The sequence below is a fragment of the Schistocerca americana genome, chromosome 3, assembly GCF_021461395.2.
Source record: "Schistocerca americana isolate TAMUIC-IGC-003095 chromosome 3, iqSchAmer2.1, whole genome shotgun sequence".
Classification (NCBI taxonomy): domain Eukaryota; kingdom Metazoa; phylum Arthropoda; class Insecta; order Orthoptera; family Acrididae; genus Schistocerca; species Schistocerca americana.
In genome coordinates, this window is record NC_060121.1 from 186,964,757 (window position 1) to 186,991,100 (window position 26,344).

Sequence of the window (26,344 nt, forward strand, 5' to 3'; positions counted from 1 at the left end):
TACAATTTAAAGGCACTGTTCATGTTGTTTCCTCATTATCTTTCACTGACTGTATCAAAACTTATGCTTGTGACATGATATATTGTGTATTTTTGATTGTTTAGAGGCTTGCAAAACATAATTCATACTACATCATTGTTGTAAACCACATCTGTGCTGTCTGAAAATTTTGGCAATAGTACCCTCATTCAGACAACAATTCCCCTCAATTTTAGTGTGTATCTGTGTAAATAAAGGGTTTTCTTGAGAATTTTTGAAAGTTATGACTGTTGCACATAATTTATTTTATAGAAAATAAATGGTGCAAGATGCTTCACCCTTTGGGAAGCTCGTTGTGTTCCATGTCAGGGGGAAGGATCACTTTTTGCAATCAATACGTAAGCCAGTAAGTGTAACTAAACAAGTTCAGGAGGCCACTGAGGGAGTAGGATGCAACCTGCTGCATTGAAACAAAGTATAAAAAGGGCTTTGAGGTCATATTTGGAATGTTTCAGAGACTGGCAGAGAAGCCATAAATGGGCAGCCTTGCTCACAGAATTCCAATGACATTCACACTCTGCATCATTGTCCCCAGAAGAGATCATGATGCCCTGGTTCTGAGATGAGTGGACGGGTTGAAACAGAGACTTTGAACCATACCATACAACAGAGTTTGAGAAATGTAGGGTTCCTCTAAGTGGCTCAGGTAGTTGACTTTATGTGAGGTGCACTTAATATCTTTTTTTATGACTCTTCACACATTTCAGAAAATGATACCTACACGAGTGTAAGACCAACCTACATGGGACTGCAGAGTATTAGTGTAAGACCAATCGAAATGCGACCCACAGATGAGACTCTTAATATCCCAGTGATCAGAAGTTGAAGCATACACAGCGAAGTCCCAGAGTTTGAAGCACTTCTAAAAATCCAATGAAGCTCATAATACTAGGCACAGAAAGCTGGCTAAAGCAAAAAATTCAAAGCCCTGGGATTCCTGGAGCAAAACTTTAATGTATACCAAAAGCAAATATTAATGGGCAATGCCGATGGTGGTGTATTCACGATAGTGGACAAGAAAGTAAAATCCACCAAGAAATAAACAAGATGCGGCACCTGTAGATTAAAAACCCATAATTGCATCCTTTTATTGACCACCAGACACAACCCTAGATGTAACTGAAAACTTTAGAAAAATGCGGAAACTGAGAAAAAGCACCTCACCAATATGAGGTGAGACCAAAAAGTAACAGGAATTTTTTAATTTTGCAGGCTTTATACATCTGATTTTAAATTCTTTTTATTTTGTTAGTACTTGTGTTCCTAATGTTTGTTTGCATTTTCAGCTGTTTTGAATAATTATTGGTAGAATCCTGAAGCGATACAGTCTTTCAACAAAGGAAACTGCTTACAATACTTTAGTTCATCCAATCTTAGAGCACTGTTCGTCTGTATGGGACCCTTACCAGTTGAACCTGATTCAAGAGACTGAGAAGGTCCAAAGAAGAGCAGCAAGATTTGTGACTGGTACATTTAGCCATCACGAGAGTGTCACAAATCTCATAGAAAGTCTGAAATGGGACACACTTGCAGACAGATGATGCACTAAACGGAAGGGGCTGCTCACTAAATTCCAAAATCCAATCTTCACCGAGGATGTAGAGCATATATTATTACCACCAACTTCTAAATTGCACAATGATCACCATTCAAAGATAAGGGAAATTAGAGCTCATACCGAGGCATCCAGACTGTTGTTTTTCCCTCACGCGATCTGCGAGTGGAACAGAGGTGGGGTGGGGTGGGGAATATGACTTTGGCACGAATAGTGGCCTCTGCCACACACTGCTTGGTGGCTAGCAGAGTGTATGTGTACTTGTACATGTACATGTATATGCAGAGGTATGAGTAAGACAAGATTTTATGAGTGGTATAAATGTTTCAAATAGGGTCAAGAAGATGAAGATGATGACTGCCCAGGATGCCCTAGCACATCAATTACTAATGACACTGTGGAAGAAGTGAAGAAAATGGTTCTGGAAAATCGCCATCACAGAGGTTGCTGATGATTTCAGTATATTCTTTGGCCACACCAAGCAATTTTTTTGGATGTTTTGGGCATTGAACATGTATCAGCAATGTTTGTTCTGAAACTGTTGAATTTCGACCAAAAACAACATTATGGAGACATTGCTCAGTATTGCTGAATGAAGTCGACGACAATCCAGGACTTCTAAAGAAGGTTATAACAGCCAATGGAAAATGGGTCTATGGGTATGACGTTGAAACCAAGGTCCAAATGTCCCAAGGAATGGGACAGTACATTGTGAGTTCCTACCTTATGGTCATACAGTCAATTAGGAATACTACCTGGAAGTTATGCACCATTTGCGTGAAGCAATTTGAACAAAATGACCAGAACTGTGACAAAACCACTTATGGAAATAGCATCACAATAATGCACTCACTCACACCTCAATGCTTGATCATGATTTTTGGGAAAAAAAAAAAGACATTATGTTGCCTCAGCCACCATATTCAACAGATGTGGCTCCCCTGTGGCTTCTTTCTATTCCTGAGGCTGAAGAGAGCCAGGGAAGGACATTATTTTGCCACCACTGATGACATATGAACACCATTACAATGACTGCATTCCAAAAGTGCTTCCAGGATTGGAAAATGTGCTGGCACAAGTGTATTATATCTGAGGGGGATTACTTTCAAGGAGACCAAGTTGATGTCGATGAATACATAAACATTTTTTAATACAAACAAAATTCCCATTACTTTTTGATTCCCCAGTTGCACTGTCATACTTGTTATATCATCCAACAATTAATTGGGACAATTACTTTTGTAAGAGGTGGGTACAACAAGACATCCTACAAAACAGTACTAAAGGTTTTTTTCTAAGAACTATACAATAGAGAGATTTCAGAAGCCCATACATGATGTAAATACACTCCTGGAAATGGAAAAAAGAACACATTGACACCGGTGTGTCAGACCCACCATACTTGCTCCGGACACTGCGAGAGGGCTGTACAAGCAATGATCACACGCACGGCACAGCGGACACACCAGGAACCGCGGTGTTGGCCGTCGAATGGCGCTAGCTGCGCAGCATTTGTGCACCGCCGCCGTCAGTGTCAGCCAGTTTGCCGTGGCATACGGAGCTCCATCGCAGTCTTTAACACTGGTAGCATGCCGCGACAGCGTGGACGTGAACTGTATGTGCAGTTGACGGACTTTGAGCGAGGGCGTATAGTGGGCATGCGGTAGGCTGGGTGGACGTACCGCCGAATTGCTCAACACGTGGGGCGTGAGGTCTCCACAGTACATCGATGTTGTCGCCAGTGGTCGGCGGAAGGTGCACGTGCCCGTCGACCTGGGACCGGACCGCAGCGACGCACGGATGCACGCCAAGACCGTAGGATCCTACGCAGTGCCGTAGGGGACCGCACCGCCACTTCCCAGCAAATTAGGGACACTGTTGCTCCTGGGGTATCGGCGAGGACCATTCGCAACCGTCTCCATGAAGCTGGGCTACGGTCCCGCACACCGTTAGGCCGTCTTCCGCTCACGCCCCAACATCGTGCAGCCCGCCTCCAGTGGTGTCGCGACAGGCGTGAATGGAGGGACGAATGGAGACGTGTCGCCTTCAGCGATGAGAGTCGCTTCTGCCTTGGTGCCGATGATGGTCGTATGCGTGTTTGGCGCCGTGCAGGTGAGCGCCACAATCAGGACTGCATACGACCGAGGCACACAGGGCCAACACCCGGCATCATGGTGTGGGGAGCGATCTCCTACACTGGCCGTACACCACTGGTGATCGTCGAGGGGACACTGAATAGTGCACGGTACATCCAAACCGTCATCGAACCCATCGTTCTACCATTCCTAGACCGGCAAGGGAACTTGCTGTTCCAACAGGACAATGCATGTCCGCATGTATCCCGTGCCACCCAACGTGCTCTAGAAGGTGTAAGTCAACTACCCTGGCCAGCAAGATCTCCGAATCTGTCCCCCATTGAGCATGTTTGGGACTGGATGAAGCGTCGTCTCACGCGGTCTGCACGTCCAGCACGAACGCTGGTCCAACTGAGGCGCCAGGTGGAAATGGCATGGCAAACCGTTCCACAGGACTACATCCAGCATCTCTACGATCGTCTCCATGGGAGAATAGCAGCCTGCATTGCTGCGAAAGGTGGATATACACTGTACTAGTGCCGACATTGTGCATGCTCTGTTGCCTGTGTCTATGTGCCTGTGGTTCTGTCAGTGTGATCATGTGATGTATCTGACCCCAGGAATGTGTCAATAAAGTTTCCCCTTCCTGGGACAATGAATTCACGGTGTTCTTATTTCAATTTCCAGGAGTGTACATTGAACCTAATGGCCACATGAAGACATGACCATGACGTAGTTGAAGTGACAATGGTTACCAACACAAAAAGAGCAACTAAAACAAGTAGGAAGATTTACATGTTCAGAAAAGAAAGATAAAGAGACAGTAATGCCACATCACAAGGAAGAACTCTAAACCTTTAACTTTCGGCATGAGCATGTAGAAGAATTGTAGCTCAAGTTTAGAAAATTAGTTGACCACGCACAAGATAGATATGTACCAAGCAGAACAGTTCATGATGGGAGAGACGCCACCCATGGTACACAGTCACTGTAGAGAAACAGCGACTTATGCACATTATCTAAAACAAATCAAAGGGCTTTAGCTAGAGAAATGCTAAATGAAACTTTTTTGTTGTTAAAAGAGCACTGTGTGAAGCCTTCACTGAATACTGCAGCAGAAACTTCTTGAAAGACCTTCTGGTCATATGTAAAAGCTGTGAGTGGCACCAAAGTTAGTGTCAATACATGCATGGATGACACAGGAACCAAAATTGAGGATAGCAAAGCAAAATCAGAAAAGCTGAACTCCATTTTCATATTTTTGTCCATAAAGAAGGATCCAGAAATCCTGCTCCATTGTAATTCTTACACCATTGAAAAAATGCATGATATCAATATTAATGTTAGTGGCACTGAGAAACAGCTGCAATAGCTAGAATGGAACAAGACCTCAAGGCCTACTGGAATTCTTATCAGATTCTAAACAGACCTTGCAGATGAGTAACTCTCTCTTTTAACCACAGTATATCGTACATCTTGCAAACAAAAAGCAATGCCCAGAAATTGAAAGAAAGAACAGATTAGACCAATCTACAAAAAGGCTAACAGAAGTGATGCATAAAACTGCCATGGAATACCATTGACACCTGTTTACAGAAGAATCTAAAAATATATTCTGAACTCCAAAGTAGGGAAGTGTCTCAAACAGAATGAACTCCTCCAAGCTACCCAGCAAAGAGTCAAAAAAACAGGTCATGCCAAACTCACACTTTTCCTACATGCCATCCTGAAAGCCATGGATCCAATAATCATGCAGATGCAGCAAATCACTGCTTATTAACAACACTATGATCATATGGGAGGTCACATTGAGGATTTCTTGGCAGGGATGGTATTTTGACTGAAGGGTATCGACAAACGAGGGCGTAACTCCAGGAACACCTAAGGGAAATGTGTTGGGACCATCGCTGTTCATGTTGTATGTTAATGATCTGGCAGACAATATTATCAATAACCACAGATTTTTGTAGATGATGAATTCATACATATTATAAAAATGGATGTGTATATGTTCCACATCTCCTCCTAAACCATACAACCAATTTCAGCCACACTTGGTACACACATCGTTTACTGCAGGCAGCAATCGCAGCGGGCATAAGAACCACCTACCTATCGTAGTTCAAGAGATATGATGTCATCAACACTGAGATGTGTGAAGAAATACATCATGAATGAAGTTTTAACACATTTACTCTTTACTAATATGATAGCTTTCAACTGCAAAGCACAAATGGCTGTAGGTGATAACAATAGTATCTATAGAGCTATGAAGAGGCATGGCCATAGAGATGTTTACAAAATCGCATGGCAGACATGCAAAGCAGTTGTGCCCAGCATATAGAAACTTTCAGAATTTCAAAAGTGTTTTCATGAATACATAGAAATGAATTTTTTTTTATATTACACTAAAAACATGATTCATTTTTTGTTCATGTTTCTAATAGAAAATTCCAAAAATTAATACCTGGACAATGCTGGGCTTGTGAGTTAGTTATCTACAGTAAAGCACTGTCTGGAAAAAGCTGCACAAATGTTCAGTTAGATCTTATTAGATATCAAAGTGGTGCAAATACTGACAACTTGCTTTAAATGTTCACAAATGTAAAACTGTGCACTTCACAAAAAAATTATACCGTATGAGTACAGTATCAATTGGAATTAGTCAACTCATACAAATACCTGGGTGTTGACCATTTGTGGGAAGATGAAGTGGAATAATCACAACGCTCAATCGTAAGTGTAGGGTAATGCTTGCCATGTCTGTGGTGCTTTTGATAAAGTCACATGTGCCCCTCTGACCGGGCCATTCTATACGTCAAGCACCTCAGGAAGCTTAGAATTCATTTTCTGCACTGGTGACTAGTGAGAGTAGACAGTCCTCTGTAGCCATAAGCTCTGAGCATGCTTCAGCAACCACCGTGCGGAGTGGTGGTGGAACATTGTATGAAACAGGGAGCAAGAATCTTAGCTTAACAACCTGGACTGTGAGGATGGTAAAAATCTCTGTAAAGAAAACCATTGTGCCACCTTAATCAGTGGGCTAAAGGAGGTGTGGCCATTTTTGTAAATGATGCCATCCCTCAAGATCAGCCTACAAGCAGTTGCTGTAGTAGTGCATGTGCATCATAAATTGCCAGTATGTTCACTCTATCAGTCCTAATACAAGGTGCAAGACAAAGAGGCTCTCCGCAACTATCTTACTTTGCTCTGCCACACATTGGTGGTTTTAATGCCCACAAAGTGCTTCGTGGCCCCAGGGGTAGAGCAATTGAGAGCCTTCTCATGTTGTCATGTGCACACTTGTTAAACAAGGAGCAGAGTATGCATTTCAGCACTGCAACGAGGTCATTAACTGCTACTTACCTCTCGATATGCTCTCCAGTTCATGGGAAGTGATCACTGCCTGATCTGGAGTCACATGCCAGACACAGCATTGCCTGAAAGAAAGCTGCCATGTTGAATGGTCAGTAGGACAGACTGGACATTTTACAGCCAACTTGTTGTGTTTGAACACCTTCATAGCATCCAGAAAGGTTCGGATCATACTACCCAAATGATCCATCAAGCCATTAAAACATCCATTCTGCAGTCTGTTGAGTGACAAATGCCATTCTGCAGTCAGGACCAGGCTGGCAGCTCTGTGTAGGTTGAAGTCCCAGCCAACTGCAGAGATCTTGATCAGATTTCAAATTGGTGCAAATATTGACAACTTTCTTTAAATGTTCAGAAATGTAAAACTGTGCACTTCACAAAGCACAAAAATGTAGTAATGTATGATTACAGTATGTCTTCTCCGATTCCTCTAAGAGGGAGAACGGTGTCCCTCAGGGTAGTGTTTTAAGCATGGTTGTCTTTTCCATAGCTATGAATAGTATTACATCGGTTGTTAAATATCCTGTCCAATGTTCTTTGTTTGTTAACAATTTCTGTCATTTGTTCCTCTCTATTCCTTGCAACAACTTGTCAGCTGCAAATGACTCTTCAATGTTTGGAGGAATGGGTGGAGAAGAGGAGTTTTAAATTCTCAACTGGGTGGTCTGTGTGCATTCTTTTTAACCATTCACATTTTGCCTTAAATGTTCCTGAGTTGAGGATGAAGGACACTGGTCTTAATTTTAATGACATGGTGCAGTTTCTGGACCCCACATTTGACTCTTAAATGTATATGGTTGCCACAAGTTAGGAACCTGAAAAAAGGTCTCTAAAAGCACTCACTATTTTAAAATGTCTTAGCCAGAATTCATGGGGAGTAGACTGAACTTGTCTGCTACAGTTTTACAGGCTCTTGGTGCAATCTTGGCTTCATTACGGGCACACAGTGTAAGGAAATACATGACCCTCTTATTTCAGATTTGTTGCAACATGAAGGAGTTCGGCTGGGCACAGGGGCCTTTAGAATTAGCCTCATATTGAGCCTTTGTTCTGAGGCTAGTGAGCCATTGCTACACAGCAGGCAACAACTTCTCATGGTGTGACAGGCCTAAAAGACACTGGGCATGCCATGCACTCCCTGCTTATCACACTACTGTTACCAATGGAAAGGCTTTCTATGTGATTCACATGAAGGACTGCATTTTAGAGATGGGTGTGGCTAGTTTTAGTTTTACACCAAGATTGCCGCAGAACTGCAACTTGGCTCCTAAGGAGACCCAGAATTATTTTTGATTTGATGAATTATTAACAAGACTGCATTTCTCATTTTATATTTCAATCTCTGTTTTTTAACTATTAGATAGGTATTATGGTTTTAAAGTTGTGCACACTGATTTCTCCAAATGCAGGGACCCCCCCTTGGCTGTTCAGAAGTGTTCCCCGACCATGTCTTCAGGACTCACTTTCCCTTTACTTATATATCTGCTGCAATTCCCTTAGTGCCCTCGTGCAGCACATGTACACAGCAGAGAAGCTGGTCCAGCTAGTACATGACATCCTACAGCAGTGGGGGAAGCAGGTGTCAATCTACTGGGGACCAGGACATGCAAGAATTTAGGAAAATGAACAAGCATGCAAAGCTGCCAAGGAGGCCTGCCAGGAATGTGATAGGACACAATTTGCCCCCTGCAGGCTGTCATTTCACTGGTGGGTTAGAGATCCACGCAACTGTAGGGAGAAGAGTGGCTAGCAATGACAGATTTTAAAATTTTGTGTGTTTGTGTGCGTGTGTGTGTGCGCGCGCCGCGCACACTCTCTGTCCACACTTGTTTCATAAAATTTTAGTATGGCTGCTAAAGACCGTCCCCTCCCACGTGAGACAGCCTCACTGAAGGCACATTCAGTGCCAGGCAGGAGAGTTTGTGTATTCCAGTGAAGTTGAGGATTATGCCAGACAGGCTTTGACAGGAGCCGGACAAATCGTGTCTCACATAGGGCAAGGGTGGCTCTATTGGCACAGAGAAGCCAACCCTAACAGAAGAGTACAGCCCAAAGGAAAATTATAGTCCTCTACGTTGGGGTTTAGGTGTGGGGCTAACAACCCCACATTGTAAAATGGAATTTTTGCAGTGACCACATGTTGGCCACAGAAGGATACAGGTTACAGTATGACGACCCAGCAAGGAAAAAGATTAATGAGAAGGAAAATGGATATTACGGTAGCCACTTGCAGTGTGAGGACATGTAAGACACATTGCAAATTGCAAGAAATTTGAGAGGAAATAGATAAGTGAACATAGCTGCCTTAAAAGAAATACGGGATGGGGCAGAGAATGGTAGCATCGAGGAAACATATACTGCGGTATAATGGAGGGGTACAATGTACCAGCTTTCTTAAACGTAGGTCAATGAAAGCAAATGTACTTAGCTTCACAGCAATTAGTGTTAGGTTCTGTTCTTTGAGATTTAAGAAAATAAAAATTTTAATGTTAAACAATGGAAAATCCAGGATGAAATATAACAATGTTTTGAGAAGGAAAGTTGCTACTCAGCATGTAGCGGAAATGCTGACTTGCAGATCTACAATTCAGCATCTCCAGTATGTGGTGAACAGCAACTTTACTTCTCGTAACATTTTTACATTCCATCCTGGATTTTCCATTGTTTGATTTTTGCCTGACAGCTTTTCTTCGCTCCTAACCCAGTGCTGTTTTCTTTTGTTACTATTTGCTTATGCATAACGATACTGAATGTCCATCCTTCTCTCTCTTCTTTCCTGTGTTTCTCTTGCCGTCTTACAAACCGCACTGCACCCTCTACTTACGAGCCACACTGTATCAACTGTCTCAGCCGCGCACAACAGATGGATAGAAGACCAAGCTGATTGCTGGTGCAGCATCTTATGTCACACATTACTCCTGCCAATTTAATCAATCCTATGCTTTCAAACTGATCACTCTACCTGCGTCATTTCCTGTATTTTTGTGTGTTAACTCCCACATCGCAGTAATAATAGACTAAGGCTGATAGATTTCGTCAGTGAGAGTGGGATGATGACGAAAAGCCCATGGTATCCAAGGAAACACATTAAAAAGTGCATAAAGTGTAATACATAATAGGATGTCTCCGAAATTAAATAGAAGCAAGAATTATAAAAGGAGTAATTATACGCATTTTTCGAGACACGAAAGAACAAAAAGAAGGAAGAGGATATGGAAACTAAATGGGAGAAGATACTGAAAAGGGCCATCAGAGTAGCTGTGGAGGAATTACTGAGAAGGGTAGAACACGAAAAAACAGTTAAATGGTTTGACAAGGAGTGTTCACAGGTAATCTAAGAGATAAATGGAGTAAAGCAAAGAATGCTGCAAAAGAAAACAAGACTAGTGGTAAAAGAGAATAAAGAGAAGAGGGGAAAGAGTGAATAGTTATACGGGGTGAAAAAAAGGCAGTATGAAAGGAGAAAGATAGAGCACTTGGATGAAATGAGGGACAATAATGAGATACGAAAGTCCCTGTAATTAGGAGGAACAAATCCACAATGGTTCAAATATTTTTACTGTAACAAGTGCTTGAGAAATTTTATGAATATGACAGCAACTTCATCAGCTGTACTTTGATTTTATACATGCCTCTGACAGTCTAGACAGGAATGATTCTCCAAAGTATGAAAGATTTTAGAATTCCACTAAAATTAGTGAGGCTGACAAAAATGACAATGAAAGCAACATTTTGAAAGCTCAAAATAGAGCAGGAGTTATCAGGAGAGTTCAATTTAGGGAGGTGACTGCAGCAAGGAGACGAGATCTCTGCGATGCTCTGTAATGTAGCCCTAAAGAAGGAAATTTTGCAAATGTCAAGAAATCCAGGAGGAACAATATGTAACTGGCAGATGCATGTAGTGGCAAACACTGATAATGTAGCATTAATTGCTAGGAATGTCAGAGTTTCGAAGGGTAATTATGCTGCATTACAAGGAGCAGCATGGGAGTTAGGACTGGAGCTGAATACAGGCAAAACAAACTACGAAGGTGGTTTGAAAAGTTCTCATAATCACCAAGAGAGATCAGCACTAGCACAATGAGTTGTTCACATGATATTCATTGGACTGTTGCCTGTAAACACATGCCACGTCAGTGCTCTTGGAAGAGAGCTGTGGCAGTGACATGGCTCTGTTGTTGTTCCTGCATAGTGATTTGCGAAGATGGAAAAAAATCAAGATTCGAACAGTGGTTAAGTACTTCATAAAGAAAGGTATGAAAACAAAAAACATTCATGCCAATTTCCAGAACAAACTGGGGGACTCTGCTCCTTCATATTCAACTGTTACCAAGTGGACAAATGAATTTAAATTTGGTTGGGCGAGCTTAGACGATGATCTGCGCAGTGGTCGGCCAAGATGTGCCACTACTCCAGAAATCATTGCAAAAGTGCACAAATAGTCACGGAGGATCACCAGTTGAAAGTGCTTGAAATTGCTCAAGCTTGCCACATGCCATCTGAAAGGGTATATCACATTTTAACTGAAGAAGTAGAAATGAAAACGTATCTGCAAGATGGGTGCTGCGACTCTTGGTGTTGGATCAAAAACGCATGGGAATGCCATGGTAAAATTACACGAACTAAGGTATGAATCATTGCCACATCCACCTTATTCATCTGATATTGCTCCTTCAGACTTCCACCTCTTCCCAAAACTGAAAATGTTTCTTGGTGGACGAAGATTCACTTCAAATGAAAAACTGATGGCCAGAGTTGACAACTATTTTGCAGGCCTGGAGGAAACTCATTTTCATGATGGGGTCAAGGCACTGGAATATAGATGGACCAAGTGCATTAATCTACAAGGAGATTACACTGAAAAATAAAAAAAAGTTTCAGTGATGTAAGTACTTTTTTTCTGTTCTGTTCTGAGAACTTCTCAAACCACCAAACCACCCTCATATATGATGATGGGAGATCCCGGGAGGGATAGAGAAAAGACTTCAATAGAAATAAATGGGAAAGAATATCAAGAGTGGAAATTTTTAAATGTGTAGGTTCAATAACAACAGTTGGTAACAGGGCAGCAAGAGAAATTCAAGAAAGGATAACAAGTGGAAACTGATACTATTAGGAACACAAAAAATCAAAATACATTTGAGCCTATTAAGACACATAGTAATGTATGGATTGTGACTACAAAGGAAAAAGGCTGGGGATTGAGATAGGAAAGGAAAATTTTGAGAAAAAGATGTGGGGCACAGAGAGAGGAAGAAAGCTGGAAAATGAGGACAAATGCATAACTGCAGACATTTTATGGACAGATGAATACTGTAGTGAAAATCAAGCGTGGATCAATAACATGGGCTGGTCACATACACAGAATGCTGGAAACTCTGAGTGTTTGAAAGTGTTTATAGGAAAGCCCAAGGAGACAAGGAGAAGATGATGATGCAGGAAAAGATGGCTCCAAAATATGGAAGAGATCTAAAAGCAATGGGAATCAGGAATTGGAGAAGGAAAGCACTGGACAGAGATGAATGGTGGCAGGTGACAAAGAAGGCTAGGTTCTACAAGGACTGTAAGCACTGACCAGCAACCAGTAACGGTAAGTAGCTAAAGACCTTGCTGTTGTGTACCCATCATCATCATCATCATCATCATCAGTTGTAGGTTAAGTACATGGCAGGTTTCAGATCATCAGCAGATACTGGAAAAATGCAAGAAGACTGTGAAGGACATTGCTTACAAATGTAACCCACCCTAGAATATTGTTCAAGTATGTGAGATAAGAGGATACTAAATGTATACAAAGAATGACAGCACAAATGGTAACAGGTTTTTTTGACCCATAGGAGGGCATCATGGAAGCAATGAAATATATGAGCTGGAAAACACATGGAGATAGATGCCAACTAAAAGACTATTTACAAAGTACCAAGAACCAGTCCTTGCGTGTGTTGCTCCTGTACAAACAGTGAAGATGAGATTAGACTGATTACAATATGCAAAGAGGCACTTAAGCAGTGAAATCAAAATAGACTGTATTTCAATTATTCAAGAACTATCACAATATTTTGTACAATGAAGAAAATAAAAAGATCTGCAGGCATTGAATCTAGAGCTTTTATATTATTGTGTAAAAACCTGATAAAATATGTTTCAGCACCTTTCTGCAAATTAACATTAGGAAATGCTATCATATCATATTATTTAGCTCAGTGATAGTAATTTTTTTATGCAAAAAGAAGATTTAGCCACTATCAGATCTTGCATAAGATTAAACGTTACTCAGATCTGAGAGACATCAATTAACGATAGGTCTTAAAAATTTGCATGCAATAGTCTTAAGGTAATTTTTATCATTTCACTTAGTTTTAAATTAATTTTTCAATATCATGCACAAGCTATGTCTAAATATTTTGCTGAATATAAACTTGAAGCTATATAAGCCACAAAACTGCTGTAACTGATTACAGTTTGGAAGCCTGCTAATATATTTAAACAACTGTTCATGCAAGTTTATTGTAAAGTTATGTACAAGTAACAAACTGAATATTTTGTGACTTATGAGAGAGGATTTTGAAGGTGAAAAGTAAATTGAAACCATTGATTCCAAATGAATTAGTTAGTACATTGGTTTGGCTTTGTAACATCACTTTTATCTGCAAGTGTGTTGCCTTAAGAAGAAAGTTCAAATAAAATTACTAGAGGACATTTATTGGAGATTAGATATGTTGAAAACAGAAAAAATACTCTACGAATGGCAACATAAACAGTTACTTGTATGATTATCAACGTTAGTACTGAGTTGACTGCATAGGCTTTCCCGTTATAATAATTTTGGGCAGTCTTAGGATTTAATGTCTTGTCAATCTTCAGGTCATTAGAGACAGAGCCCAAGTTCAGATTGGTTCAAAGATGGGGAAGGAAATTGGCCATGCCCTGGCAAAGGAAACATCTCAGCATTTGCCTGGAGTGATTTAGGAAAATAATGGAAAACCTAAATCAAGATAAATGGACAAAACAGATTTGAAATGCCATCCCCCCAAATGCAAGCCCAATATATATGTATGTATGTGTGTGTGTGTGTGTGTGTGTGTGTGAGTGTGTGTGTGTGTGTGTGTGTCAGAAAGAACACTGTGACATCAAAAACTGCTCTTTATGCGTGACTGCAACAGTTGCAATCTGCTGGATATTTAATGGGTGGCACACGTAACCAACAACTAATGCATGCTCAGACAGTAAAGATAGAGTTTCATATAGATGAACAATATTAACACTTTATTTAAAACAAAATTCTCTGCACTAAAAGCAGAATTACAATGTAAATAGCTGCACAGTTTTAAAAACAACAGATATGACTAGCAAACTAATAGAATGCCAAAAGACATTGTACATATTTTGAATACAATCACATTCCACCATCACATTTATTCCTCTGAATTTCTTTTGCATGGAGCTAGTCACTGAAGTAAGTAAACTGATTAGTACACATGATCACCTATAAAACTAGATAATTCATTCTTGTGCTATCGCACATGTCTTTTGTAAACCAGTATAAACTGTAGAAAGTGGATTTTGTCTTTCTTGTGATGAAGCATAGGTAACCACAAGGCACTTCCATTCTTCTGCTGTTACAGAAATTAACACACTATTGACAGCATTTTGCTATGAATGAAATAACCAAATTTAAAGTAGATGCTCCCTTCTTAATCAATTGTGTAAATTTCTGATGAAGGTTTTTTTTACATTTTCCATTTCTCTACTTGAGATGAGCACATCACCACCTAGTGTTTTTCAGAATAATTGAGAAAAATAATGGATGATATAGAAGTTCTGGTCCCTAAAAAACTGTAGCCTCCAAACAAGTCACACCACATCATCGAAGCAGCAAATACAAATATACAAAACTGCACTGTACAAACACTAGGAGAGTAAACATGCTTACATAATAAGTGGATAATTTTTAGAATGGGATTTTAATTTGGTGTTCCAACTTTGAGGTAATCACAGAACTTCATTAAGTTTTTTGCAATGGACAATGGCTTTTTCTAATACAAGATAGTCAAACATATGCTTAATAACTTGATGTCATAGTTATGTAACATTATACACACTTCAAATATGAATCATTCATGGGGATACCCATTAGTAACTGGTGACAGTATGAAGTAATATAGCAATGGCTTTTCTGTTTCCTGAGATGAAGGTCTGCCTTTGTTAGTGTTTGCTCATGAAGTTTGAATACTTGATTAGCTACAAGGAACATGCAAAACTGAAAAGGTAACCAAAAGTAATTATGTTGGAAAGGAGAGAAACTGGACCTAAAAAGCAATTAGAAGAATTTATGAAAGAGTTAGGTGAGACTAAGAGAGGTCCAAAGTTCAAATGTTCTTACTAAACACTTGGATGGGGTCACTATCACTCAAAATGCTAAACAGCAGTTCCTCTGAAGCTGACATGGCATAGGAATGGATACCTTTGTGACTTCTCCTCATTGTTCTGATAGATTTTAGAGACACTTCAAATCTGTAATGTAATTTCTTTTCTTCCTTTTTCTTGATAACCATGCCTTTCTCACATAAAGTCAGTTTCACCCTTTGACAAATTCAATGACACCTTTCACTCAGTCTCCTAAAAAGTAAAAATAAGATGTATATTACTAAATAAGCATTTGCTTGTCTCATGCAAATTTAAATCTTTATTTTCATCTGTTCATGTACCAACCTATAAATCAATAACATGTTGCTATATTATGAAAATGATAGTTGCTACTCACCATGTAGCAGAGATGCTGAGTCGCAGATAGGTACAACAAAAAGACTGTCAGAAAATGAGCTTTCAGCCAACAAGGCCTTCGTCTGAGATAGAAAACACACACACACACACACACACACACACACACAGTGTGTGTTTTTTTCTATCTCTGACAAAGGCCTTGTTTGCCGAAAGCTCATTTTTTCCCAGTCATTTTGTTGTGCCTATATGCAACTCAGTGTCTCCACTATATGGTAAGTAGCAACTACCCTTTTCATAATATTGTTACATTCTATCCTAGACTTTTCACTGCTGAATATCATGCTACCACATTACATGTTATAATGGTGAGAGTTAAGAAAGAAAAACTTACTAGTAGGGATCTGTGAAGTGTGATAATTATAATTGTACTGTTAGGCAGTATGAGTTCACATGCACATGCATACTGTAATACATCTGAAACATGTAGCCACACATAATGAGGGGAATGCCTTAAAATAATTTTATCCCCTCCATTGGGATCAGTGTTGAACACTGTAATTGTAGTGTGAATAGAAGACAATTTATAAAAGATACAACACCCATCTGCAATTTATTTTCTTGAAATACTTTGTACTTTTACCCATAAACTAGCTATCAAAACACAGTAAGCTCATCCTCAGATTATGGAAATCAGAGCAGATTACAACATAAATGTGCCATGCTACCAGTTGTCTTACAAACCAAGCTGATATTCTGAAGGCAGAAGTCTCACAAGACATTCTCTTTAGTTCATAGTCAAGTTTTATAGTTTTCCAAAGTTACTGTCTTGTTTGAGCAGCTTGTATGGGCATTAAAATATCTACATTACTCAGTGTTATATCAATGTAACTTACAAATACGACATTGCTTTGTGTGAAGTTGGAATATATCAGTGTCAGAAAAATAAGCTGTGGATCAGTAAATAAACATAAAATGTAATTTGTGAGGAGCTGACATATAGAACTGAACTAAATAACTGCAGTAAAAATTTTCTCTTGGACGTCTATCAGAAAATACTGCACAATTTCGTTAGTATGCTGGTGCCAATTCTGAATTGCTCTGCTCACTGTGAAATAATTCTAAATATGGTGATGATTTTACCCATATGTCATCCTCCTGACATTTGTTATGGGGGGCCCAGAGTAACAATGGGAAATTCCTTAATGAATATCCAGTTTCATCCCTATGCCACTCCTGTTCCTCACCCTCTGCCACAGGGATCATATCCTGTGGAAGAAACAGGTGCAAGGCCTGCCAAATTCACCCACCCAGCACTTCCTACTCCTCTCCTGTCAGAGGCTTATCCTTACCGGGTCACCTATGAAAGCAGCCATGTCATATACCATCTCTGCTGCAAACACTGCACAGCTTTTTACGTCGTTAACACTACCTGCCAACCAGCTGCCCACCAGGATGAATGACTACTGTGAAACTGTTGCCAAGAACAAACACACTGGAACAGCATGCAGCTTAGCATAAAATACTCAATTTCAAAGGCTCCTTCACAACCTCGTCCATCTGGATTCTTCCTTCCACCAATAGCTTCTCTGAACTATGCAGATGGGAGTTATCCTCGCAACCCATCTTTTGCTCCTGTAATGGTCCTGGTGTCAATCTCTGGTAACCCAATGTACCCACACCCTCCACCCAACACTTTCCCCTTCCTCCATTCTATTGTCCCCTCCCAATTCACATCTCCACATCATGTTCAGTGTGTGATGCCCCCATCAGTTTCAACACCCATGCATCACTTGCCTAGCCCATGCTCCTGCCACCCATCCTTCTCATATTCCTAGCTGGCAAAGCAGCTGCCTACCTCTGAGCCACTTGCCATCCACCTGTAACGCGTCTTTCTGTCTCCTGACTCTCTCCCCCTTCACCCACTCCACTCAACACAACCCCCACCTCAACCTAGTCCACCAACCAAACTGCAGCACTGCCGTTGTGTGCCCAGCCACCAGTATGTGTGTGTGTGTGTGTGTGTGTGTGTGTGTGTGGGCTGGCTCGTGCGCGTGCGCGCATGTTTATACTCTAGCTGGAAAAATGATTACTCTGGAAGCTAGTAAGTTTTCTTTCCTTCGCTTGCGTGTATGAAGATGACTTAGCGAGTGGTCTCCTTTGTTCTAAAGTATTTATATTCTACCAGAACTCCCCCTATAACAACAACAAAACATTAAAACAAGTCTTATGTGAATCTAATGTCCACCACACAGCCACCTGAGTGTTGCTGAAATAACTACTTATCATCTCTAGTTGATTTTGTAATGTTCAAACACTGGTATGTGATTGTTTTGGTTTTTAATTTCTCATAGCGAAACATTTAGTATAGAAGAAGAAAGATTACACTTTAGCTTTCCTTCAGTGATCGGGCAATCAGAGATGATGTACAAGCTTAGATGGGGAAGGAAATTAACTGTGTCCTTTTCAAAGGAACCATCTTGGCATTCATCTTGAAAGATTTAAGAGGACCATTGAAAAACTAGATATGGATTAGCACAAGAGAATTTGATCTACAGTCATCCTGAAAACAAGTCCAACATGCACTCAGGACAAAATCTAAAAACTAGCCTACATGGATGAAATGAAACAATGGAGGTAGCTGAAAAAAGTGCAGCAGAAAGCAAAGCAGACATTGAATACTTGGATATAAGTTGCAGATTGGAAGCACAACTGCTGTATTCATCTGCTTTGACCTAGTCTGATACAATCTGAATTTTTTATTGAAACCTGCCATCTATAACAAATTGAAAAACAATGAAAATTCCTGGATGGAACAATACCTAAAATAAAGAAAAGGCAACTATCACCTTTAGCTGACTGATGTATGGCACATGTAAAAACACAACAGAAAACAATATTTACACTTTCAAGCTCCTGCTCTTTCTCTAGTAGAAGTACACACATTCACAGTATAAGCATGCGTACTTCTACTAGAGAAAAAGCAAGAGCTCAAAAACTAGTGTACATAAGTTTTCATTGTGTGTTTCCATGCATCACACAACAGTCAGCTATAGCTGAGTGGTTGCCTTTCCTTTATTTTATGTATAAACATGAAAACAATACAGATTCAGACCAGCCTTATAGTTTAATAACCGGTTTAAAAACATATGTTATACATTTTTGGATTTTTCTGTTGTGTTGGTCTCTTCAGTCTATCACTGTCTATGTGTACAAGTTGGCTGAAGTGAAATTGTATGGATAAAGGGGTCCAACTTATTTTTCTTTTGGCTTATTCTGTCTCTTTAGGTAGGTTCTTTACTATTTGACAGGCAAATTATTCTTGAAGGCCCCACAACATGCATAACTCAGCCTCAGCTGTGAGTCAGTCGCAATCAAAGGCCATTCAAGGTTGGTGAAACAGCGCACCAGCTGATCCAGTGCACTTAAAAGTTTTGGAACACTAGGGATGACAACTTCCAGCATTGTGAGTGGAAAGTCACTGTCTGAAAACTGCAATAGGCTGAGATCTTCAAAGAAGATGTACTGGGGAGCTCAAGCTCATGAGAAGTTTTGTTTATTTGCCCTGCAACTCACAGCATATAATGCTTTAATCAAGGCTTCATTTGTATTAGAAATTTAATTTTGTAACATACAATGGCTACAAGAATTGTGTAAGACATTTTCAGTAGGAAAATGAGTAAATCAAATGAAGAGTATCACTGTCATTGTTTTGCCAGTGTTGCATTACTCAATGATGTCCCATGGGCAACACACAGAGGGTAGACTTATAAAAGGACTGGAAAAATAGAATAATGGTGTAAATGATGTAGGAATCTAGAGCTATGTTTCCATAAAATTCAACACGGAAGGAGAAATAGAGAGAGAATAATTTTTTCCTTCTCTCTTGTGGAGTGCACAAAGGGCATAGAAACAAGGCCCCACGAGAAGACCTGGGCATACTGTTATGTACAGTGTGTGTGTGTGTGTGTGTGTGTGTGTGTGTAAAACCAAGAATGACAGGCAACCATCCCTATGTATGGGGGGTGGGACAGTAAACCCAATGACCAATAGGTGACTCTGAAATTTCTGACCACAAGAATGTGGCATGGAATCTTGTGAAATATGGAACAAGTATATAGTGAAGATCTAGATCTACATCTATATTCTGTGAATGAATGTGAAGTGTATGGCAGTGAGTCCTCTTGTTTCGTTCACATATGGAATGCAGGAACAATTATTGATTAAACACCTCTGTGTGCACTGTAATTAGTCTTATCTTGTCTTCACAACAACTACCAGAGCAATACATACTTGTAACAGTATAGGATCTGTAATTACGAGTGATACTTTTTAAAACTGCAATTTACAGTTTCTAATATATTTTTTTGTTTGCTTCCAGCTGTGGAAAGGTCCAGTACAATTTCCAGTTTCATCATGCTGTGACTCACACTTCCTGAATGTCCAGACATCATTAAAAATTTTTACCAAAGTGGCAGCTCAGTTGTGGGTGCTCATCATTTATTCACTGGAGAGCTGGGTTGCCACCACCATATCTCTACTCAGGCTATATGCTGTACTGTGACCAAATTTGAGTGGGATTTCTCTCTACACATTCAGAAGTCATCAAGAAGACAACATAAAGCGCGAAGTGAGGACAATACTGCATCAGTAATGGCCAGTACTGAGGAAGAGCCAAATGAGCCAGTTTCAAGATAATCTTAGCAGTTGCAGCTATCTGAGACATCAGTTTAGCAAGGATTTGGGCCTGCGACATACAAAGTTGTATTGATTCAAAAGCTGAAGCCAAACAATAACAGATTGCATCATGGTATCACTGATGGGTCATACAGCAGTTGGGCACAGATCCTGATTTCTGTGGAAAAATCATCTTCTCAGATGAGGCACATGTTTGTCTTAGTGGCTTCTTCAATACACAAAATTGTCATTACTGGAGTGAGAAGAACTAACAAGTGGTCCATGAGGTGTCATTGCATTAATAAAAACTCACTGTGTACTCCAGTTTATAGTGTGGTGGCCTTATTTCTTTCAAGATTATGAGAGAAGAACTATTACCATCAATGCGAACACCAATAGATTCGTGTTAAATAAATTTCTGTGGGCAGAATTTGAGACGATGGATATTGAAAACATGTGGTTCCAGTAGGATTGTTTTTGTGCCACACAGGCGATGCTACGCTTGATTGCTGAAGGAGAAGACTGGCAACCAGATCATCTCAAGAAGTGGATCTTGAATTGGTCACCATGGTTATGTGATGTAACACACTTGGATTATTTTCTTAGGGACTGCATCAAAACCCATTTCTATGCCGACAAGCCACAAACTTTAAAACATTCAGAAGCAAACATTTGTCAGGCTATCACAGACATTACAATACTTATATTTGACAGAGTAAGTACCAACTGGACCAATCATGTGCATCAGTGTGTTCACAGCCATGGTGGACATTTGAATGATACTTTGTTTCGAACATAACTGCAGTGTCTTCAAAATAAAGCACAGTTTACTTTGATAACTTGAGTGGTTTCTTTTTATTTTATATTCCTCACTTAAAGGTGGTTCTTGAGACATTGTAAGTAAGCTTTTGTGGGATAGTTTGTGTCTCTCTTCAAGTATCCAACAGTTAAATTTTTTGAGCATCTCCGTGATGCTCTCCCATGGGTCAAACAATCCTGTGACTGTCAGTGCTGTCCTCCTTTGTATATCTTCAGTATCCCCTGTAAGCCACATTTGGTATGGATCTCCCATACGTGAGCAATGTTCTAGAATGAGTGGAATTTTCCTTTTCAAACTTCTTGAATTTTCCTAGTAACCTACCAATGAAATGAAGTCTGCCACCCAGTTTAAGTAACATTGAGCGTAAGTATGTAAGTCTGCAGGCTTTCGTGGACATTGTCACTGAAGTAAAAATCTTCTGGGTTATTAGTCCTTGTCATGTCATGTCTAAAATGTTCGATGTTTTGACCCCTCTGTTGGGATCTTCCTCAGGATCTTTTGGTGTCCACTACTGGTAGAACACTGTCAGAGACAAGTGTCGCGTCCACTTATAAAGGGGAAATTTTCTGGCGTTCGTGCTGGAGAAGTGATAGTATTGGTTAAAATTCATATGGCTACCATTGGTGGACCATAGTCATAGGCTAATACAGAAGAAGGGGCGTTGGTAGCTCATCTCCTGTGGATACCATTGGCGGTCATTGTCATTGGATAGAAAGCTACCATTCCACACTTATGCTGGAGAAGAGTTATTGGTTGAAGTGCCTGCTACCGTTATTGGTTGGTCGTCATCAGTGGCTAGATTCAAAACGGACAGAGCAAGAGAGGGGGATTGTTTACCCAAAATATTATTGTCCACTCAGGTGACTTGCAGCGTGTTGTTTATGCTGCTCACACACCGCGGCCGCGTATTTACTTCCTTGATGGCGGGGAGCCACAATGCCGGAAGCCTATAGCCATCCTCTCTATTGAAATTAGATGCATTCTTGGAAATTTCAACCGCTTCTCGGACTTTTCTTCTATAAATGTTTGCATCTTTAGCCAGTACAAGTACATTATTAAAATTGATGTCAGGAAGTCATTTCTGAAAGTATCTGTATGGAGTGTAGCCATGTATGGAAGTGAAACATGGACAATAAATAGTTTAGACAAGAAGAGAATAGAAGCTTTTGAAATGTGGTGCTACAGAAGAATGCTGAAGATTAGATGGGTAGATCACATAATTAATGAGGAGGTATTGAATAGAATTGGGGAGAAGAGGAGCTTGTGGCACAACTTGACTAGAAGAAGGGATCGGTTGATAGGACATGCTCTGAGACATCAAGGGATCACCAATTTAGTATTGGAGGGCAGCGTGGAGGGTAAAAATCGTAGAGGGAGACTAAGAGATGAATACACTAAGCAGATTCAGAAGGATGTAGGCTGCAGTAGGTACTGGGAGATGAAGAAGCTTGCACAGGCTAGAGTAGCATAGAGAGCTGTATCAAACCAGTCTCAGGACTGAAGACCACAACAACAACAACAACACTTTGCTGCAGCCACATGACACTTGATAGACTCCTGCATTGTGGAGGTAATCAGGTGCATCCTTTTTCCATCGGAAAAAGTCTTTTATTTTGTTTTGACTAAAGAAAGATGTTGGAATACAATTTTTCTTTAAAATTCTGCTTATGCGGTCAGTAACCCCAGAAATGAATGGTAACCAATACTATTACTTCTCCAGCATGAACACCAGAAAATTTCCCCTTTATAAGTGGACGCGACACTCGTCCCTGACAGTGTTCTACCAGTAAAGGATACCAAAAGATCCTGAGGAAGATCCCAGCAGAGAGGTCAAAACATCGAACATTTTGGAAGAAACATGACATGGCCTAATAACCCAGAAGATTTTAACTTCAGTGACAACGGCCATGAAAGCCTGCAGACTTGCATAAAATGCTTGAATGGGCAAGAGGTTTATACCACCATCAGAAGACTGGAGAACCTTCACAGAAGAAGAGGTAAATTACTATGCGATTTGGCCTTTCTATCCCAGTGCCATGATAAGGATGTTATTCCCACATTCGCCAGAATTAGCCACCATGTGCAGACAGTGAAAGTCAGGAGAATCTATCAAAGGGCCAGCGAAGCACTTCTCTGTGAAAGAATCCAGCAAATATGCAGAGACTTGAATTATGTTAGCTCCGTTTTAATTGATGTGAATTTTTCACTGGCGGCAACTCTCTCACCCCAGGACTGGGAAAAAGTGGACAGAATAACGTTTGATCTTTCAGCAGGGTTTTCGGATTACAGTGCTATGAAACAAAAACAGAAGTTCGAGAAGCTAGCGGTTACAGTTAAGAAGGAGGACGCTACTGTGGCTCCAAAGCGAGTAGTGGTGAATCTCTTGTCAGAAGTACTCGATGAAGCAGCTGTTTCAGTTCTGTGCAAAGGTCTGAATTTCGCAACTACACCGAAGAGAATACCTGTTGAAGAAATCTTAAGTGCTGTCGAAGCATCCTTGATTTGTCTTCCAAAGGTGCGGGCTGAAGAAGTAAGACAAGATGCGTCGAGAGTTCTTCGGAAATCGAAACTCCGAAAAGCAACATATCGGCGCAGGAAAGGAAATCTCTTATTGAACTCATGAGAAATGAAAGCATCGTTGCAACAAAATCGGATGAGCGGAATCCTACTGTTGTTTTGGACGCTGTGGATTATCACAGGAAGACGGAACAACTACTAGCTGATCCTGTGTATTGCAAGTTAAAAAGCGATCCGACGAACAGCATCATTTGGAAAGTGGAAAACCTGATATCAGACTCCAGACTAGACAGCTCTATTACAAAGAATCTAACACCTCAAATACCTGTCTCACCCAGAATGTACGGGCTACAGAAAATACATAAAGAATCAGTTCCTTTGAGGCCTATAGTAAGTGGGATTAACTAGCCAGCCAATTTTTTAGAACGTCATTTACCTGGCAAACTGAGACATCTCGTTGGTAAAACAAATACTTTTATAAAAGATTCAAAACATTTTTTAGAAATTATACGCACACTGAGGATATCTGCAGGCGACATTCTTGTTAGCTTCGATGTGACATCGTTATTTACTAACGTCCCAGTATCAGATGCAATGGAAATCATAAGAGAGAATGTTGTTCCAGATGTTTGTGACTTAACTGAATTATGTCTTCATTCGAGCTATTTTAAATACAATGGTGAATTCTATGAACGGGCTGACGGCCTTGCCATGGGCTCACCCATTTCGCCGGTTGCAGCTGACGTTTTTATGGAACATTTTGAGCAACAAGCGTTAAGTAGTGCTCCTTTGAAGCCTTCTTGCTGGCTCTGCTATGTGGACGATACATTTCTTATATGGCCACACGGCGAAGAAGAACTTCATGCGTTACACAATTTTTTAAATGGAATCCCCCCAAAATCAAATTCACGTTGGAGGCTGAGAGTAAGGTCGGCCTCCCGTTCCTAGACGTGTTGGTATACAGAAGATCTGACAACACTGTTGGTCACAGAGTGTACAGAAAGCCGACTAACACCAAACAGGTATTTAGATGCCACTTTGCACCACCACCCAGCCCAGAAGCAAGCAGTACTCAATACACTGTCTTCACGTGCCTTCCGTATCAGCGATGACAACAACTTAGAATCGGAATTGAATTTTTTAAAGCGGACATTGAAGGCATATGGGTATGATAGTTATTTAATCAACAGGGCTTTTAGGCAGAATATTTGTACCGCTAATAAGAATGACGAGGAACCGCCTTCTCAAACCGTCAGGTTACCATTCGTTTCTGGGGTCACTGACCGTATAAGCAGAATTGTAAAGAAAAATGGTATTCAGACATCTTTCTTCAGTCAAAACAAAATAAAAGACTTTTTCCGACGGGAAACGGATGCACCTGATTACCTCCACAATGCAGGAGTCTATCAAGTGTCATGTGGCTGCAGCAAAGCGTATATAGGGGAAACGGGAAGAACTGTTAAAGAACGCATTCAGGAACACGAACGGAACATGCAGCTAAAACAAAGTGCAAAATCGGCAGTAGTGGAACAACACAAGAACTGTGGCTCTGAAATCGATTTTAATAAAGTAAGTGTACCGGCTAAAGAAACAAACATTTATAGAAGAAAGGTCCGAGAAGGAGTTGAAATTTCTAAGAATGCATCTAATTTCAATAGAGAGGACAACTATAGGCTTCCGGCATCATGGCTCCCCGCCATCAAGGAAGTAAATATGCAGCCGCAGTTTGTGAGCAGCATAAACAACATGCTGCAAGTCACTTTGGTGGACAATAATATTTTGGGTAAACATTCCCCTTCTCTTGCTCTGTTCATTTTGAATCTAGCCACTGATGACGACCAACCAATAGCAATGGCAGGCATTTCAACCAATAACCCTTCTCCAGCATAATTGTGGAATAGTACCGTTCTATCCAATTACAATGACCACGAATGGTATCCACAGGAGATGAGTTACCAACGCCACTTCTTCTGTATTAGCCTATGACTATGGCCCACCAATGGTAGCCATATGAATTTTAACCAATACTATCACTTCTCCAGCACGAACGCCAGAAAATTTCCCCTTTATAAGTGGACGCGACACTTGTCTCTGACAGTGTTCTACCAGTAGTGGACACCAAAAGATCCTGAGGAAGATACCAGCAGAGGTGTCGAAATGCCGAACATTTTAGAAGAAACATGACAAGGCCTAATAACCCAGAAGATTTTAACTTCATTCAGTCTATGTGGTCACTGAACTTCATCTCCCTACCCCCAACGATTCATATGAGTTGACCGTTTATAATTACAACTCATTCATATTGTCGCAGAAACTGTGGTGTAGTGGTTATGATAGTATACCGTTGCATGCAGGGTCATGAGTTCAAAACTCACCTGAACTGTAAAAATCCATTCTAGAAGTATCCACAAATGTCAAGAATCATTGTACTGGAATGTTCTGTACCTATATATACCATACGTGTTCTGGTTGGATGCAGTTTGCTCCACGCTCTTGTATGTGCAAGTGCTGAATAAACCTTTGTTAAGTGAAGTTAGTGTTCATCATGCATCTAATTTCACCTTC

At 40.5% G+C, this 26,344-nt stretch overlaps 1 protein-coding gene across 2 annotated transcripts in view; it reads right to left on the reverse strand.

Annotated features, from left to right (window-relative positions):
• Positions 1-14,287: 14,287 nt before the first annotated feature.
• LOC124606977 (transmembrane protein 19) overlaps positions 14,288-26,344 on the reverse strand; it is a 90,068-nt gene continuing 78,011 nt past the window's right edge. For both annotated transcript variants that reach the window (XM_047139118.1, XM_047139117.1), the window contains one exon: positions 14,288-15,663. The gene's annotated coding sequence lies outside the window, so the exon portion shown is untranslated. The remainder of the gene's footprint in view (positions 15,664-26,344) is intronic.